General features: G+C 47.6%; 1 protein-coding gene across 3 annotated transcripts in view; it reads left to right on the top strand.

Moving 5' to 3' along the window:
• Nucleotides 1–18958, top strand: part of MAP1A (microtubule associated protein 1A) — a 128098-nt gene that overhangs the window by 74074 nt on the left and 35066 nt on the right. Inside the window, exon 1 of one of the 3 annotated variants that reach the window (XM_034783824.1) lies at nucleotides 4254–4353. The exons of the other annotated variants lie outside the window; for them this stretch is intronic. The gene's annotated coding sequence lies outside the window, so the exon portion shown is untranslated. Of the gene's footprint in view, nucleotides 1–4253; nucleotides 4354–18958 lie in introns of those variants that run through there. 3 annotated transcript variants of the gene reach the window in all.

The following is an 18958-nucleotide window of genomic DNA, read 5'->3' as shown; positions in this document are numbered from 1 at the left end:
ACACACAATTGGTAAGGGGGAGTTCAAAAATAAAAAAACAAAACCCCCACAATATATTCTTTGTATGAAATGATTTTCCAGGTCAATCTCATGATTTTGGCGGTGTGACTCATGACTTTTGCTCTCCTGAGGTTTGTGGTACCATTACCAGTACCACAAACCTCAGGAGAGCAAAAGTCATGAGTCACACCGCCAAAATCACCCAGCTCAGTCAGGGCTGACCGCCGAAGAGAGAACGGACATTGCAGGTTCCCGCCTGGGAGCTGCTGAAGCCCAAGATCACGGAGGTCAAGTCCTCCGAGACCCAGGCAGATAGTCAGCTTCCTACAGATATCCAGGAGACCTCAGAACCACCTGGAGCTTCATGGACGACCTGTGGACCATGCCCCTGGAAGACACAGTAGGAAGTTGTCTGGGGGACTAACCATTGGATCAGGAACTAAGTCAGCATGTTTCAGTTGGATCCCTGCTGTTCTAGTGACAAGTACACTCACCACTGATAAGGCCTTGGGCTGCGACCCGGTGGAGTAGGGAGTGCCCAGTCCCCCTACCCTATACAGTTAATGGGGGGACAACACAGACATGGCAGGGAGGAGAAGAGTGAAAGCAGGAGGAAAAAGAAGTGGGTGAAGAGTCAAGGAGGGAGAAGGGGAAGCAGCAGGAGATCTAGACCTGTCAGTGGGCCTTCGGGAACTCAGTCTAATGTTTGTAAAAATGCAGCCTGGAAATCTTTAAACGTACATAGTTAATCCCTGGAGAGGACAATGACCCTTTCGATGGCTGGCTGCGAGGCCAGGGAGATCAGAACACCATTGTTCTATTTTGTGCATTGATTTACTTTCCTAACTCTGTAAAATCATTCACTTCATGATCACAGCTTCTCTCAGGAACCATTAACGCTGTGCAGATGAGAGGCCCCGTTTCATGGGTAAATATCCTAATGTAGTTCTCTACCGATGTTTGATTGCTAAAGCCCCAAATCATTTTAATTCTAGTGTCAACTGCTTTCCACAGCTGTTTAACTGGAGGATATTTCTACAACATTTGCAGGAGTATGCCCTTATCTTTGCCACAGTGTCAGCTTCTATCTGAAGGAAGAGCTTATGGTCTTATGTTAAGAGCTTTAATTTTATGTAGCCTGTGCAGTGTCTAGTACATTCTAAATACTTTCTGTTGTTGTTGAATTAAATGTTAACATACGTCTCTAGAAGCAAGTTTTGCATTGTGCAATACAATTGACCATTGTGGAGCTTTTTAAAAGACAATCTAGCACTTTATCCCTTTTTTTTTTAAATCTCATTCCTCTGAAGCATCAGGGATAACCATGGCTAAGATGGGACATTGGACAGGGAGGGTCAGGGCTCTGAGGTGGTACCAAGCATTGTCTCTCTCTCAGGTGCCTGGCTGGCTGGCTCTTTCTCATATGCTCAGGGTCTAACTAATCACCATATGTTGGACTAGGCAGGATTTTTTCCTCAGGTCAGATAGGTAGTGACCTTGGGAGATTTTCACCTTCCTCTGAAGCAGGGATGGCTCCAGGCACATTGGCAAGGTTGGCAAGCTGGTGCTTGGGGCGGCCACTCCGGACAGGGGCGGCAGGTCCAGCCATTCGGCGGCAATTCGGCGGACGGTCCCTCACTCCCGCTAGGAGCGAAGGACCTTCCGCCGAATTGCCACCGCAGATCGCGATCACGGCTTTTTTTTTTTTTTTTTTTGTGTGTGGCTGCTTGGGGCAGCCAAAACCCTGGAGCCGGCCCTGCTCTGAAGTGTATGGGTGCGGGTCACTTGCCAAGATCATCTGGTATATCTCAATCATCTCCCTGCCTTTGTGGGGACTCTTAACATTGGTGCACCTCAATCTCTCCGATTCTCTGCCTGTGGCTGATAACAGCCGAGTCTCCTGGGTTATAATGCTTTGGTCTGATTTCAGGTGTTGAGTTTAGTGTGTGGGTGCTGGGTGGTGTTGATGGTCTGTGATATACAGGAGGTCAGACAGGTTGATCTGGTGGTCACTTCTGGCCCTAAACTCTATGACTCTGATTTGAGGATTTAGTGATCACTTCAGAAATTAGAGACCTTTTCCATCAGAAAAGCATATATGTAGATATAGGGGTCTGGGAAGTTTGTGGAGCTTCTCTACTGTTCTGTACTTCAGGGATGTCAGGTAGTCTCAGGGTGTTGGGCCAAAGTAATAGGTCAGGAAAGGTTTTAGCAGTATATATTGCAATATTGCTGTAGCTTATACTGCTGTAACACCTCGAATGAACCATTCCCCCATCACCAACCAATTGAGAGAGGACTCTAACTCTTTCTGTTCATTCCCTCCGTATGTTTGGTGGGTTGCCAATCTGTAAGTCACTATTACCCCATGTAGTGGCTTTATATGGTGTGAAGAGTGAAAGTGGAATCTGTTGGTTAAAATGGTCCATACTCTCCTGGTGGCCATTACAGAGGGCATTTTCTTTTTCTCTGTAGGGTAGGATAAGGATCCCAACAGGAGGATTGATTTAATTCATTTTCTTTTAATCCCCATCCATAAGGGATGTTGTTGTTTATGTGTTGCAAACTGAGAGAGACCTGGACATGAGACAGACAACATAATAGTTATGAAGGTCTGGGAGTCTGAAGCTACTGCCAATGGGGAGGAGCTGAAGCTTCCTCCAAGATAGTCTGGGGTGTTGTGCTAGGCCCCATAAACAAGTCTTGATAATCCTATTAAATCTTTAAAAATAGAATGGTGAGATGATGACAGGAAGCCCACTCAAAATGTATAAACATCTAGGTAAAACATTAATCTGAACTGGATTAACCCCCCTGCCTCCCCCCCCGCTCAGTGAATGTGCTTGCCGTTGATTGGTGTTTTCTGCCAGCTAAATTCATTTTTTCAGTTTTTTTAAGGTTTCTTGCTATTTGTATCCCCAAGTATTTAACTGCCTCTGACTGCCTACGAAAATTCCACTGGGAGAAAGCCCCGCTAAAAGGCAGCCAGGCAATCTAAAGTCGTTCTAACTTTTCCCAGTTAATGCTACAGCCTGAAAGTGAGCCAAGGTATTGGATTAACGCAAGAAGGGCAGGGATTGTGATTTCAAGGTTCATTATAAACAGAAGGGAATCAGCATATACCATCTAATGGTACTCCAGTGGGCCAATCTTAATACCCGAATGTTTGGGTGAGAGCCTGTAGTGATCTTCATGGGCTCTAGGGCCAGATCAAACAGAAGAAGGGACAGTGGACAACCCTATATGGTACCTCAGAGAAGGTTAAATGAGCGTGAAATTATGTCATTGGTTAAGATTAGAGATGTGGGGTCCTTATATAGAAGTTTAACCCATCATCTAAAAACAGGCCTGAAACCAGGCTCTGGAGGGTCTATAGCATGTACTCCCCGTTCATGTGATCAAAGGCCTCTTCTTCATCCAAGGCAGAAGTGCTTAGGGGTCAGGATCCCCATACTGTACGATTATTAGAGCTACTCACTGTCTTTAGTTATCTGAGCCATGTCAGACTTTAATAAACCCCATCTGGCTGGGATGGATGATATTGTGCCTGGCAGCCAAAATATTGGCCAATATTTTAAATGCTAATTAAGGAGATTTCTGTATAGTTTGGGCATGACATGAGGCCCCGTCCCAACTTGGGAATAACTGAAATACAGGCTCTCCTCCAAGTGTGGGGTGGGTACTTTCCTCCATTGAACAAGGTGGCAACTTGCCTGCAGGGCGTCAGAAACATGTTTATAAAATAAACTGGGAAAGTGTCTGGGCAAGGAGCCTTACCCAATTGCATGGATTTCAAGGCATGGGCAAGCTCTGATGTTGCTAATGAGGTATCAGAGCTCTCCTCTTGGGCAACAGAGAGTTGGTGCACCCAGGGCATTAATGAACGAGGAATATGTGGCCATTTGTAGAGTTGGGCTCTGGCACCCAAGGGGTTAACAGGATGGTGTGGAGGTGCCTGGGGCCAGGCTTGGTACCCAGGGGGTTAACAGGATGGTGTGGAGGTGCCTGGGGCCAGGCTTGGTACCCAAGGGGTTAACAGGATGGTGTGGAGGTGCCTGGGGCCAGGCTTGGTACCGAGGAGGGTTAACAGGATGGTGTGGAGGTGCCCTGGGCCAGGGGTGGGTGTGTGGGTGGGTGTGAGAGGGAGGGAGGGAGGGAGAGGACTGTCCCAGAGAGGGTTAAGTCTGCCTGGCGCATTGTTGAATGGGTGTCAGAGAGAGAGGCTGGCCAGCTCCTCCCCCGATTTGCATTGACAGAGCAGCTGCCTTCTGCAGCCCGTTGGTGTCTGTGACTCTGCCGGCATCCTGAGCAGCGGCTGCTACTTCCAGGGGCTGCTCACCCCAGGACCCTATGGTACGTGCAGACTCCTCTTTCCCATCCTGGGCACTCAGCCTGGTGTGAATGGGTGTTCGAGGGCGACTGAGAGTTAATGGAGACCTCCAGCCAGTGGGGTGGGGAGGGGGCGGGCAGGCAGGATCGAGACAGCCAGAATTGGCCTCATTCTTGGGGTGACACTGCTTATCTCCCAGCTGGATTGCTTAAGGGTTGGAGGTACCAAAACGACTCAGTTTGGGTAGGGGTTCCTTCCATCTGGAGGTGCTCACAGGAGATCTGGATAATATGTGGCACATGGAGATCCACCCTGTCAACTGCCCCAGCTCTGCCGTGTCTGATCCCCAAGGGATGGGATTGGCTGGGTTTCACCCTGCTGTGGCTGAGGAGTGGTTGGGAGATCTGCCATCACCCTTCCTGGGGGACCTTTGCAGTGATTCCTGGCAGATGCAATTTCTCTATTTGATCTGCTGAAATAAGGCAGGGGATGTTGCATGGAGTCTGGGCAGAAAAGGACAGTGACAAGAGGGTAAGGTGGCTGCAGGCAGAGCTAGTTTTTATATGAGGACCCCGCCCCTTGCCAGCTGCTCTTGTCCCAAGTGCCCCAGGGACAGAGAGACTCTGGATTCTCTGGCTGCTCAGCTGTTCTCTGCACTTGCCTCTCTGGTTCAGACATATCTCAGGATGGATAATACAGGGTAGGACCCAGGGAAAAATACTGAGTGCCAGGAACCTGGAGTGTGCTGCAGCATCAGAACTTGTGCCAGCACTGCCTTGCCTGAGGGTAGTGTGCTGGTCCCTCTACCTGGGGGCGGCATGGCGTCTCAGGCACTCCCTTGGGCAAGAGTTGGTGACTGAGGTGTCTGATGGTGCTGATGCTGGAATGAGGCTAATGCTAATGAGGAAGGGGGTGGGGGTGTTAAGATGGAATGCAATGCTGTTAATTGATTGGAAAGGGGTACTGGGAGCCCCCTTTGCGCTCTCTCTCTCTCTCTCTCTCTCTCTCACACACACACACACAGCAGTATCCTCGCATTAACTAAAGTCTGGCTTGGAGCTATTCAACACTTCATTCTTCCACTACAGGAAGCCAGAAAGCATCCAAACTCTTCCAGTTTGTGGGGGAGGAAAAGGGGAAGCTGCCTGTGAAATGTATGAGTGATGCAGCCTTTCCAGGGCACCAGACAGAGGAATGAAGTGGTTGGGCGTGTGGAGTTGATGTTCCTGTCCTGGGGGTGCGTGTCCTGCCAGCTCTGTATCCAGGCTAATGACAGTGTTCAGATTTTCAGTTCCTTGGACATGAGAAGAGAGTGAAGCACTTGTGTCCTCCCAGCCTTTGTCCTTGTTAGTCCCCTGCCCCTGCTGTGCCTTCCGTTTAGCACAGACACTGCACTGGATGAGCCCCTCCCTTTGCATGCAGCTCCTGTCCTGGATTCCCAAGGTTACAGGGCAGGGGCGACCCGCTGTCCCATCAGCAAAGTGGAGGGCTCAAGTTTCACAGGGCACGTCCAAAGCTGACTGACCATCACCAGCTAATATATTATTAAGGTGTTAAACCCTGTGAACGCTACTGTTAAGAATGTGTCAGTTAAAATATTTTTAAATACAAGCTTTTCTCCTAGTCTAGACAGAACCAGAGGGCAAGGGGCAGGTGCAGGCTTGGCTCCATGAGCACTGGCCAGAGGCTGCTGTTGTGGGGTTAGTGTAAAGAGGGAGATGCAAACCCTGCTGAACAGTGATGGAGCAATTGAAAGTCTGGTGAAGTCAACAAAAGACTTCTTAATTAAGTGGGGGAGGGGAGCCAGGGCGAGGGGCTGGGATTGATCAGGCTGGGACTGGAGTGGGAGGGGAGCAGGGAAGAAGGGAGGGAGTTAGACACATTTATCACACAGCGAGGAGGCTGGAGGGGAGGAGTTTGGCTGCTGCACACTCACTCACACGCGCGCACACACACACACACACACGTATACTGCGGCAAATTCTGCAGCTGGCGCCTGCTGGCTTCTGACTGCAGAAAAGACAAGCTTTCTGGTTCAAACACTCTGATCTCAGGGACAGGCTTTATCCCACTCCCAAACAGCATTGATCCCACTGGGAAAAGCCCCCCAGGCCAGGCATCATTCCAGGCAGACCAGGGTCCCATCTTCTGTCCGCAGGGCCTGATGGGTTAGGGGGGTCCCTCTTGCTGCAAGGAGACTGGTGCTGCTCCCCTTCTTCCCCCACTGCCCCATGGTTGCAGTTCAGCTGAATGTTCCTCCTCTCACATAGACGTTATTACACATAGGCAGAGCTCCTTTCATCCGCCCCTTGGGAGATGAGTAGGCACTCCTGTGCCCCAGTTAGTCTGTGTGGGCACAGAAAGATGCATGGGTTTGGAGTTGTTCCTTCCCAGGCCAAAGCATCCATGAGAAGAATTTCCTGAGGTGAAGCATCAGAGCACAGCCCCATTTGCTGCTCCTCCCCATGTCAGTGCCATGAGCACAGCATTGACCAGGGAGCTGTATCCTTAGCAGGTGTGGGGGTATGGGGTATGTATAAAAATTCAAGCACAGGGGCTATGGGTGGTGAATGGCCAGTACAGGCAGGTAAAAGCAAGGGAGGGGATGTGCACCAGGACTGCAGCTGTGGCTGGTCTAGTGGGATTGGAGTGGGCATGGTGGATATTGGCCTAAGGTCTCTGGACAGTGGGTGGTGCATGGGAGGCATATGCAGAATTCAGCTGAGGGATTTTTCAGGCACATTAACTCCTGTAGGAGACTGTCTTGTGTTCTTTGCGCACAGTCTTCCTCTTAGTGAGCTGCCCAGGGTCGCTGTGCCTCACAAAAGGAAGGGGAAACTGTTGAGTAAAGAAAAAAGTGATGTGTCTGTCTGGAAACAGATTATGAAAACAACAGGGGGAATCTGCCTGCAGCCCTTGGCTGGTGGATGGTCTGTGTTACTGTGTGCCTGCCTTTGAATGGTCCATAGGATTATTAGTGTGGGGAAGTGTCTGTGTGGCCTCCGCCAGTGGGTATTTCATAAGGACTGAGTAGGGAGGTGAGAGGCTGCCTGGGGATGCTCATGGGGATTGGACCTGTTGTCTGATGGCCTGTGAGCCAGGGGATGGGGCAGCAGTTGGGAACCCCCTTGGCCACTGGGCAGTTTGTGTGGACTCAGCAGATGAGGGAGAGAAAAGAGCGAGCTGAATCACTGCAAGTGTTTCTGGGGAGGGTTTGTTGGGATTGGAAAGGAGGGTTCTTTTCTCTTCCAAAGATAGTTTCAAAATTCATTAGACAAAAATGTGCAGTTGATTTGATTCCTCTGTCATGCCCTGAATTCCAGCACAGGCTGTGTGGCTGTTGGGAGGAAACCCTGGGGGAGGCACCAAGATACTTTGATTCTAATTCCCAGTTTGTGTCCAGTTTCTCTCTGCATCCCCTTTGAGCTGCTGATTGAATTCTCGGCATTCCTCCCACAAACACACATGCTTTCCTTCTGAGTGGAGTCTACGTCCTCTTGAACACACTTCTTCTTTAACTCATTAATGTACAGTGGCTGTGCTCCTGCTGGGAATGCCTCATTCCCCCCAAAGTGTCTTGTGGCTCCAGACTAAAGTCAGAACGTTTGCTCTCTGAGCCCAGCTCTTCAACAACCTTTGTGTATATCCTGGGCCTGAGTACCCCAACTCCTCTGCAGTCAGTGAGAGCCGCAGATACTTAGTACCTCTGAAACTGGCCTTTAAAACTTGCTGGGCCCATCTTTCAAATAAGGATTTTCCAAAGCATCTAAGGGCAGGTCTACACTAACCCCCCAATTTGAACTAAGGTACGCAACTTCAGCTACGTGAATAACGTAGCTGAAGTTTGAAGTACCTTAGTTCGAACCTACCTCGGTCCAGACGCGGCAGGCAGGCTCCCCTGTCGACTTCACGGTACTCCTCTCGCCGAGCTGGAGTACCGCAGTCGACGGCGAGCACTTCCGGGTTCGACTTATCTCGTCCAGACAAGACGCGATAAGTCAAACCCAGAAGTTCGATTTGCTTGCCGCCGAACTACCGGGTAGTGTAGACCTACCCTTAGTGACTTAGGGGAGCACAAGTCCCTCTGACTTTCAGTGGGCCATGTGCTCCTAACTCACTTTGGTGACCCACTAACATCAGAGGCCTGTCTCTGGCCTTTGAGTGCCTCGGAGGGAAGGTGCTGGAGAAGGACCTTGGATGATTATTGTTACTAAAGCGTGAGGCATTTCTGCTGTCTTCTGTCAGCACTAACTGGAGTACAGAAGAAAGCCCAGTGTTGGAGGAGTAAAGCCAGTGTAAAGGGCTTTTGGGAAGCCTGAGTCTATCTGCTAACTCCAGTTACCTGAGATGTGGGCTCTTGTTAGTTAAATGCTTCAAGGTTTTGGTTTAACAAATTGTTTTTATTCAAGATATTCATCTAGCACAAACTAGTCTGTCTTATGGCCACTTTTCTTCTGAGAAGGAGAGGGGTCCAGTTCATCATTAGGGTGGACATTAACAGTATTAAATAAAGAGACACCCCACCCCATGCAGTAACACACACTTCACAAGCTGAATTCTGATCTCAGGACAGTACGGTTTCTCCGAAGCTGCCATTAGTGATGCACAATGAGTTTGCAGTTTCTAGTACATTTCCTTGAGCAGCCGGTTCCTGTATCTAGGCACTAGTGCCCCCAGGGAAGTTCTTGCTATTCTTTTCAAGGCAGAGATCCAGTTTGTGGAGGCTTATGTCTGTTTATCATAATGCACCATACATACAAATAGATCATACCAATTAGATATTGCCTTGCTTTTTGGCAAGTTCAGGTCATTTGCTTTTTCTAATGGTCTTGATAATTCCTAAAAAGATTTTTGCCTAAATTCCCTTTTCACCTGCCCTTTCTGAACTTTCTTTCATGCATCCTGATCCAAGTGCCTCACCCCTGTTTGTAACAGATGGGATCCAACACAGAATCTTAGATGATTAAAAACTAGAACAGAATAGCCCTTAGCATCTTTATTTTTGTATGTTGCTTGACTGGTGTCTGAGCCTTTCAGAAGACACTTGTGATACCAATCTCTGAAAGGAGAAGCGGGAGAGAAGCCAATAATTACAGGCTGGTCAGCTGTGTTCCTGGAGGCCTCCTGAAATGGCTTCTTATGGATAAACTTGGATAGAAATGGGAGTTCTGCCCAGAGCTTATGAGAAAAAGATCAATTCAGACAACTGATTGCAATCTTTGGAGGAAGAACACAGAATATAGGTGATAGCTGGATCAGTGGTTTACGTTCACCTGGAGCCTTTTGCAAGATACACATAGGTGGATATCAAATGAGATTACAGATATAGGCATCAGCAGTAAGACAATGAGATGGCTGGAGAGTTGATAGGCAGGAAGTGCGGTGTACAATCTAATGGCAGTGAGTCCTCATGCAGAGGAGTAATAAGTGGGGACCCCTTGCCCAGGGCTGGGACCTAATGCAATTTATAACACATTTAAGAGCCGTTGAAAGTAGAACTAGTTGTGAGGTCCGGATATTTACAAGCAATACAGAGTTCAGATGGAGACTTCACCCCATGCAGGAAGATTTGGAGAGGTTTGGGGAAATGGGCGCACACAAATGGATTATGACTTCGGGATCAGGAAATGTGAAGTTAGGTATCCAGGGAAATTCACCTAGATGGCAGAATCTTCATTCAGAGAAGAGGAGGATGACGGTGGAGCAATTCCATGAGGTTTGGGAGTTCAGATCATAGTGTATGGCTGCAGTATGGTACTGTACCTCTATCTAAAGCAGTGACTCTCCCCGGGGGGTCTGCCCTAGGGGCTGAAGCATCTGTCAGCCTCTAAGCAGTGATGCTTCCCTGCCACTTTTAGTCCAGTCCAGGTCTTGCTGAATGATTCTAGAGCAGGGGTTCTCAAACTGTGGGTCAGGACCCCATTTTAATGGGGTCACCAGGACTGTGTTAGACTTGCTGGGCCATGGGGCTGAAGGTGAAGCCCAAGCCGCATCACCTGGTGCCGAAGCCCAAGCCCCACCGCCTGGGGCCAAAGCCAAAACCCGAGGGCTTCAGCCCTGGGTGGCAGCGCTCAGGTTACAGGCTCCCCACCTGGGGCTGAAGCTCTTGGATTTTGGCTTCCCCGCTCTGGGGTGGTGGGGCTTGGGCTTTGGCTTTGCCTTCCCCTCCCCTGAGCCGGCGGGGCTCGGGTGGGCTTAAGCTTTGGTTCCCCCTCCTGGGGTCATGTAGAAATTTTTGTCAGAAGGGGGTCACGGTGCAATAAAGTTTAGAACTCCTGTTCTAGAGGCATTTTTACCACCTAACTAAAAAACAAACCCAATAGAATCCTAAGCCCTCTTTTTCCCTTGTGTGGCTCTCTTCAGGTTCTGATAGTGGGCCCACCGCAATGGTGTCTGAGCACTATGGTAGCTGGGCTCCATGTGGCTGGCTGTCAGACATTTATGTTGTGCCCAATACCATGCTACTCTGTCGTGCCTGCTCAGGGTTGCTCCTTGTCATGTGTTTCTTTGGTGTAAATTCCCCCATAGTCAAATCTGGGGATGACATCAAACTTGGAGGAAGAAACAGCCTATTGCCACCTGGTTTCCACTCACCTAATCTGTCTGGGACACAATAGGGGAGGACAGATTATGGGGCACCATTGTTCCAGCAGCATCTGCAACACATGGTGTCAGCAATTTGTTAGTCTCTAAGGTGCCACAAGGACGCCTCGTTGTTTTTTCAGTGCAGGTGAGTGGATCTAAGATCAGAGCTAGATTTGAGTGCTGACTAATGCGGTGGGGGGAGCCAGCATGTTCAGAGAGGATGAGGAAAGTGAGTCCACCTGTTGTGAAGGGAGGGCTGGCATAGCTCAGTATGAGGCAAGGGGATGTATATGTGGAGCCCTGCACGGATACAAAATTTGTATTTGCATCCAATCCGTGATCCGCAAACATGGTCCGTGGATGTCCACAGATGTAAACGGATATCCGCAGATTTGCAGGGCTCTAGCTATAAAATTTGGATCCACATCCATCCACGATCCACAAACATGGTCCATAGATATCCACAGATATAAAGTGGATATCTGAAGGTTTGCAGAGCTGTATGTATATGCCTGATGAAAGGCATAGACTTAGGTGCATTGTCCCCACTGTGATGCATGGGGGAGGGTGAACCCAGTGCTATGCGGGCTTGAGGGAGCACCTCTGGTTCTCTCCGGCTGACACATTTTCAATACTGAACACAGAATAACAAGGCATTTGCTAATAGAATGGACATGGGTGACCCAAGTGTATATAAGTGCACATGTATATAACCTTGTAGACATAGGTGAAAGGGTGCCTTGCACATCAGGCTGTAAATCAAACCCCAGGAATCTAGACCATGCAGGGTGGCACCCAAAATCCAAGCATGCAAAGTTGGAAGAAATGACAGAGGCACAGGATAGCTGGTGTCACGTCAGAGGCTGGTAACTGAGGGAAGTGGGCCCTCATGTTTCTCTTTCCTTCTGCCATGGTTAGTTTATTGGCTTCATTTTAGATGTGGATGACATTCTGCATAGTGCATTCTGCAAAGTTCCCAGAATGCAGCAGGATGAGAGGCTTGGAGATAAGAAAAGCTAGTGAGGAGGGAGCAGTATGAGGAAGTATTAACATCCATGAGTGGGAATGAGTCTTGGGGCATCTGAACAGACTCCAAAATGCATTAAGCAACAAGAGGGTTCCTAGGGAGCCTTTGCCAAAAATATGCCACCTGAAATTTGCAAACTGGAGGGAAACTTGGGGTGATTTCCCTGCTTCTGATAACACTGCTCTACAGCCAAAATGCTTCTGAAATAAATGTAGTCAAACTTTACTAATTCTGGGTCACTGAGAACGAAAATGATGCTTAAAATTGTTGATTGGCTCTAGTTTTCAAGATATGCTATTGGGTCAGTATATACGACCCTTGACTTGGGAATGGCGGAGGATAAGTGAGTTATAAAGGGAAGGGATCTCAATTTAAACCAGAAATGACTAAAATACATCTTTGACTGGATCTATGAATAAATCTATGACTGGGTTTGGACAGTACTTGCTTTTTAGGGAAAACAATGAATAATGCAATCTGAAGCTGGTATTGCGTCATACATGATATGAATTGCATCATGTTCTTCCTAGAAGTCATAGATGATGCAATCATAACGAAGCTTACATCACTCTGCTGAACAAATTGCCCTATATCAGCTCTAGAAATCATACAGTGTCGTGCTCTTTTATTTGTCAGTGTTTGATTTTGCAAAGGGACACGTTTCTGTTTAGCCAGTGAGCAGAGATGCCTCGTACTTGTGTGAACAGTGCAGATAACTTCTGCTATGTTTGTGGTGAAGTGACTTTTGCATCACAAAAGTGCAGTATAACCACTATGGTTAAGAAAGCCTATCACCTTTATTTTGGCTGCAAAATTGGAGATCAGGACAAGAGGTGGGCCCCACCAGGGCCGGCTCTGGCTTTTTTGCCACCCGTCGCTCCCCTCCCCCCCCCCAGCGTGGCAGGGGAGGGCGCCGAGCCCAGCCGCGGGCCCGCAATCCCTGACCGGCCGGAGCGCCGGGGGGAGGGCGGAGAGCCCCCGGTGGCCAGAGCACCGGGGGAAGAGTGGAGAGCCCCCAGCGGCCAGAGCGCTGGGGGGAGGGCGGCGAGCCCGGCCGGGGCCCCCCACTCTCCCCGGCCGGAGTACGGGGGGGGGGGAGGGCAGCGAGCCCACTGTGGCTCCGCTCTCCCCGGCGGTGGGAACGCCACGGGTAGGGCGGCGAGCCCAGTTGCGGCCCTGCTCTTGGGCTGGAGCGCCCCGCCGTGCCACCCCCCTCCAGGCGCCGCCCCAAGCAGATGCTTGGTGGGCTGGTGCCTGGAGTTGGCCCTGGCCCCACACATATGCTGCAACAATTGTGCAACAAATCTTCGCCGGTGGTTGAACAGGAAAAGGAAATCTTTGCCTTTTGCAGTGCCAATGATTTGGAGAGAGCCAACAGATCATACCAGCAATTGTTACTTCTGCATGGAGCCTCCAGTTGGGAAAGGTGTGTCAAAGAAGAAAAAGTGGACTGTGCATTATCCAAACATTCCATCAGCTATACGCCCAGTACCCCACGGAGAAGGACTGCCGGTTCCTGCTGCACCATCATTCCCACTTGAGTCAGACGAGAAAGAGGAAGAGGATGAAACTTCTGGTCCTGAACCATCAATGTCACAGGACCCACATTTTCTCCCATCCTCCTCCTCTGAACCACACCTCATAACACAAGGTGAACTGAATGACCTTGTCAGGGATTTGGAGCTACCCAAGAGTAAGGCAGAGCTGTTGGGCTCCAGACCACAGCAGTGGAATCTCCTGGCAGGTGATGTTAGGGTTTCCATGTTCCGTGACCGTCAAAAGGATCTTGTCCCATTCTTCTTCATGGAAGGTGATCTTGTAGCCTGCAACAACATCGATGGTGTGATGGCAGTCCTCAACATCGTTCACAATCCAGATGAGTGGAGACTGTTCATTGATTCATCGAAGACGAGTCTTAAAGCTGTTTTACTGCATAATGGCAATGTTTTGCCATCAATTCCAGTTGGTCATGCAGTCCATAGGAAGGAAACCTATGACAACATGAAACAGCTTTTGAGGTGCATAAACTATGACCAACATCAGTGGCAGCTTTGTGGCGATTTGAAGGTTGTTGTTCTCTTGCTTGGTCTGCAGACTGGATACACAAAGTACTGCTGTTTTCTCTGCGAATGGGATAGTCGTGCAAGAGATTCCCACTACATCAAGAAAGATTGGCCAGTCCGACAGTCATTGGAGCCTGGGAGGAAAAGTGTTCAGCATCCACCACTTGTTGAATCAAGGAAGATTTTGTTACCACCCTTACACATCAAGCTGGGTCTGATGAAGAACTTTGTCAAGGCCATTGACAAAACACAAGCAGCTTTCAAGTACCTCTGTGGAAAATTTCCAAGGTTAAGTGAAGCTAAGATAAAGGAAGGTGTCTTTGTTGGTCCTCAGATTCGTGAACTTCTTCGAGATGATGCATTTGACCATGCACACTGCGTGGCAAGGAAAAGATGGCATGGAAAGCCTTCCAGTTAGTGGCAATAAATTTTCTCAGAAACAACAAGGCAGACAACTACAGGTTGTTGGTGGAAAACCTCCTCAAGGCTTACAAAAGCCTTGGTTGGAACATGTCACTAATGATACATTTTTTGTACTCTCATCTAGATTTTTTCCCACCGAACTGCGGAGCAGTGAGCGACGAGCACGGCGAGCGATTTCACCAGGACATTGCAACAATGGAGAAACGCTATCAGGGCAAATGGAGCCCATCAATGCTTGCAGACTATTGCTGGACAGTGACAAGAGATGCTCCATTTAATTAATACAAGAGACAAGCCAAGAAGCGCCGAGTAGACACTGAATAGGACTAAACTATGTACATAATAGTTTTTTGCCTTTTGTTTCATAATAAATTTTATTTATATAAACCTTTTGCTGATTTTTAAAGTGTTACATAAACAGGACAGGTGAAATATTATCATGTAAAGCAGCCATAAACACATGAAAAGACCTAGGTTTACAATTTATGATTAAAACTCTACTATCTACACAATATACATAGACATAAAATGTAAAAACTTAAATATCTTAGAAACAGTAGCCAATCAGTTGTTTTAATTGTCATATTTGAATTCAGCACATCAAAATACATAATAAATAGCACATTTTATCTCTGAAGCAGACGACTTCTCAAAAATTGTAGACCAGTGTAATCATCCCCTCCATTGATACAGCTAAATCCTTCCTGCAAGAAAGAGCTTATATGTGAGGATCATAACCATACTGTTGAAGAGCACAGTAAAGCACCAGATTTCATCAGGGGACAGGTACCTGTATTTTAAAAAAAAAGATCCGTAGGGGAGGGACACTTATTGGTCATTCTACAAGCTTCTCACCCCACCTTACACTTCAGATGAAACAAGATGGATCCTGAGTTGTACCATCAAAACACTCAGGAGCAAAATGTAATATTCCCAGCCAAGTACATCTTTATCAAGAAATGTTGCACAGTTGTGTTGCAGCATTTCTTGGTTCTGCTGATAAGAAAGTGTCATTGCTTAAATGCAAAAACAATGAATTATTTCATTTGCCTACTGTAACCTGGCACATGGAATTTATTTCAGGATTAAGAGGGATATTTTTGTGGGATCCCCTTGTTAAGATATTGGCAACACATCGTGGATACAATTCCACTGAAAAGGAACAATATAAGGAGCTAGCAATGGCCAACATGATCCCTTCAAGGTCAGTAAACACCTATCATGGGACTGGAGGAGTAGGAGGCAACCAGACAAGGCAGAGTCTCATGGAAAAGATGAAGGTTGCAACAGACACAGCTAATGCTGCCACAGGGAGGAAGGTTGTGAGAGGGTTTTAACAAGCACCAGAAGGGTGGGGAATGAGTCGAAAAGGCTGGCTCATTAATAAAAGGGAGATTAAAACAGTTGTTCTCAAATGGCTGAGTCATTGAATTGCTTTTTTAAAATGGTCTATAACAAAAAAGTGAGACAGACTAGTCAAACAGCATGAGCTGAGAGAGAGAGGGAGATGGGGTCTCACCACTCCATAAAGCTTGAATCGATCGGGGGTCCCAGGTAGTGGTGGTAACTGAGGGTCCGGAGTGCTGGAGTCAGGCAGAGCTCCCAGCACGATCAGTCAGAAGAAGATGATGAAGTCCCAATGGAACTGATGCAGATTTTGGATCCAGGCATCAGAGCACTTACTTGAGCATAGGTAGGAGTTTTTGTAGAGAAACAACAATGCTTCAAGGGAGAACACTAGATTTGTTTATGTGTAAACAAGGGAATATACCAAAGTTGTTTTGTTCAGGCTAGACCATGGGAGCTGATCATTCCTGGCTTTGGGTGGTGTTCCTTGGAGGGCGCTCACAATGCAATTAGGGAGCTTCACTATTTTGAATTCCATTGAAGGATTTATTACTAGCATTGGTCTGATAACTGCTGAGCTGGGTGTGTGCAGGTGTGGGTTCATTAACATCTGGAGCAGAGATCCCCCATCATGCAATGCTTCCCTACTTTTCTGGTCCCAGAGTTCCATGCGGTTATTGCCTTGGAATCTCTGTTCTCCATTCTGTATGCTAATGGAGATACCTCCTTGTCCCATCTTCCATGCAGCTGGGGGAGTTTCCTTAATCCTGTCATCCTTATCCCAGGGGTTTAGGTGTGTCTCCCACGGCCTTTTTATTGCTTTTTGTAAGTCTTTCTTCTGATGCTGATTTGGTTCAAGCAGAGGCTGGGGGTGGTGGTGGTGGGGAGGTCTTTCATGAGTCAGACAGGCTGGGTACTGCGCCCTGGTTCCCCAAGAACACAGAGCTGCTAGGTAACAATGTCATCTCTTCTCGCTTCTTTTTTCTCTGTGACATTCCTACATGCCACCTCTCTAGACTCACTGTGTACAGTGCTACTGCCCATTTTCTCATTGGACAAAGCACTACCACCTAGCCTGAGTTTAGGAAAGCATTGACTTTAGTGGGACTTTAGCACATACTTAATGCTTTCCTGCACTAGGGTCAGAATATGTCATCTCTCTGCTTGTATGTTGTATCCTGTTTTCCCACCATTTGTCTTGTTTTTTAGACTCTAAGCTTTTTGGGTTAGGATCTGTTTCTGACCACATTAAGGGGCTCTGATCCTGACTGCGACCTCTAGGCACCACCACAATAGAAATACTTAACAGTCATCATCATCATTAAAGATCTGCAAAGTACCATGCACATAATAATATCCCCATGTTCAAACACCAGTGACTCTTTATTCATTTCTGGATCCAGGTCAAAATCGCCCTCATTTTAGAACCCTCCATAGTCTCTGAAATGTGTAGGAACAAGACTATCTTTGCTGCATTTCTCTGCTCATCTAGCATTGTGATTTAGCATTAAGTCCCAAGCAAACTGCAAAGAACTACAAAAGGATCTCACAAAACTGGGTGACTGGGCAACAAAATGGCAGATGAAATTCAATGTTGATAAATGCCAAGTAATGCACACTGGAAAACATAATCCCAACTATACATATAAAATGATGGGGTCTAAATTAGCTGTTACACTTAAGAAAGAGATCTTGGAGTCATTATGGATAGTTCTCTGAAAACGTCCACTCAATGTGCAGCCACAGTCAAAAAAGCGAACAGAAGGTTGGGAATCATTAGGAAAGGGATAGATGATAAGACAGAAAATATCATATTGCCTCTATATAAATCCATGGTACACCCACATCTTGAATACTGCGTGCAGATGTGGTCGCACCATCTCAAAAAAGATATATTGGAATTGGAAAAGGTTCAGAAAAGGGCAACAAAAATTATTAGGGTTATTGAACAACTTCCATATGAAGAGAGATTAATAAGACTGGGAATTTTCAGCTTGGAAAAGAGATGACTAAGGGGGAATATGATAGAGGTCTATAAAATCATGACTGGTGTGGAGAAAGTGAATAAGGAAGTGTTATTTACTCCTCATAACACAAAAACTAGCGGTCAGCAAATGAAATTAATAGGCAGGAGGTTTAAAACAAACAAAAGGAAGTATTTTTTCACACTACGCACAGTCAACCTGTGGAACTTCTTGCCAGAGGATGTTGTCAAGACCAAGACTATAACAGAGTTCAAAAAAGAATTAGATAATTTCATGGAGGATAGGTCCATCAATGGCTACCAGCCAGGATGGGCAGGATGGTGTCCTTAGCCTCTGTTTGCCAGAAGCTGGGAATGGGCGACAGGGGATGAATCCCTTGATGATTACCTGTTCTGTTCATTCCATCTGGGGCACCTGGCATTGGCCACTGTCGGTAGACAGGATACTGGGCTAGATGGACCTTTGGTCTGACCCATATGGCTGTTCTTATGTTCTCATTGTCCTCTGGCCTATCCCATCACTGTTAGTATGACAGCCTTGCCCATTGACTCTTATCATAGAATCATAGACTATCAGGGTTGGAAGAGACCTCAGGAGGTCATCTAGTCCAACCCCCTGCTCAAAGCAGGACCAATCCCCAACTAAATCATCCCAGCCAGGGCTTTGTCAAGCCCGACCTTAAAAACCTTTAAGGAAGGAGATTCCACCACCTCCCTAGGTAACCCATTCCAGTGCTTCACCACCCTCTAGTGAAATTTTTTTTCCTAATATCCAACCTAAACCTCCTCCACTGCAACTTGAGACCATTACTCCTTGTTCTGTCATCTGGTATCACTGAGAACAGTCTAGATCCATTCTCTTTGGAACCCCCTTTCAGGTAGTTGAAAGCAGATAACAAATCCCCCCCACCCATTCTTCTCTTCTGCAGACTAAATAATCCCAGCTCCCTCAGCCTCTCCTCATAAGTCACGTGCTCCAGCCCCCTACTCATTTTTGTTGCCCTCCGCTGGACTCTTTCCAATTTTTCCACATCCTTCTTGTAGTGTGGGACCCAAAACAGGACACAGTACTCCAGGTGAGGTCTCACCAATGCCGAATAGAGGGGAATGATCACATCCCTCGATCTGTTGGCAATGCTCCTACTTATACAGCCCCAAATGCCGTTAGCCTTCTTGGCAACAAGGGCACACTGTTGACT

The sequence above is a fragment of the Trachemys scripta genome, chromosome 10 (assembly GCF_013100865.1).
Source record: "Trachemys scripta elegans isolate TJP31775 chromosome 10, CAS_Tse_1.0, whole genome shotgun sequence".
Lineage (NCBI taxonomy): Eukaryota > Metazoa > Chordata > Testudines > Emydidae > Trachemys > Trachemys scripta.
Note: the sequence above shows the minus strand (reverse complement) of the source record. Positions and strands in the feature narration are given on the sequence as shown.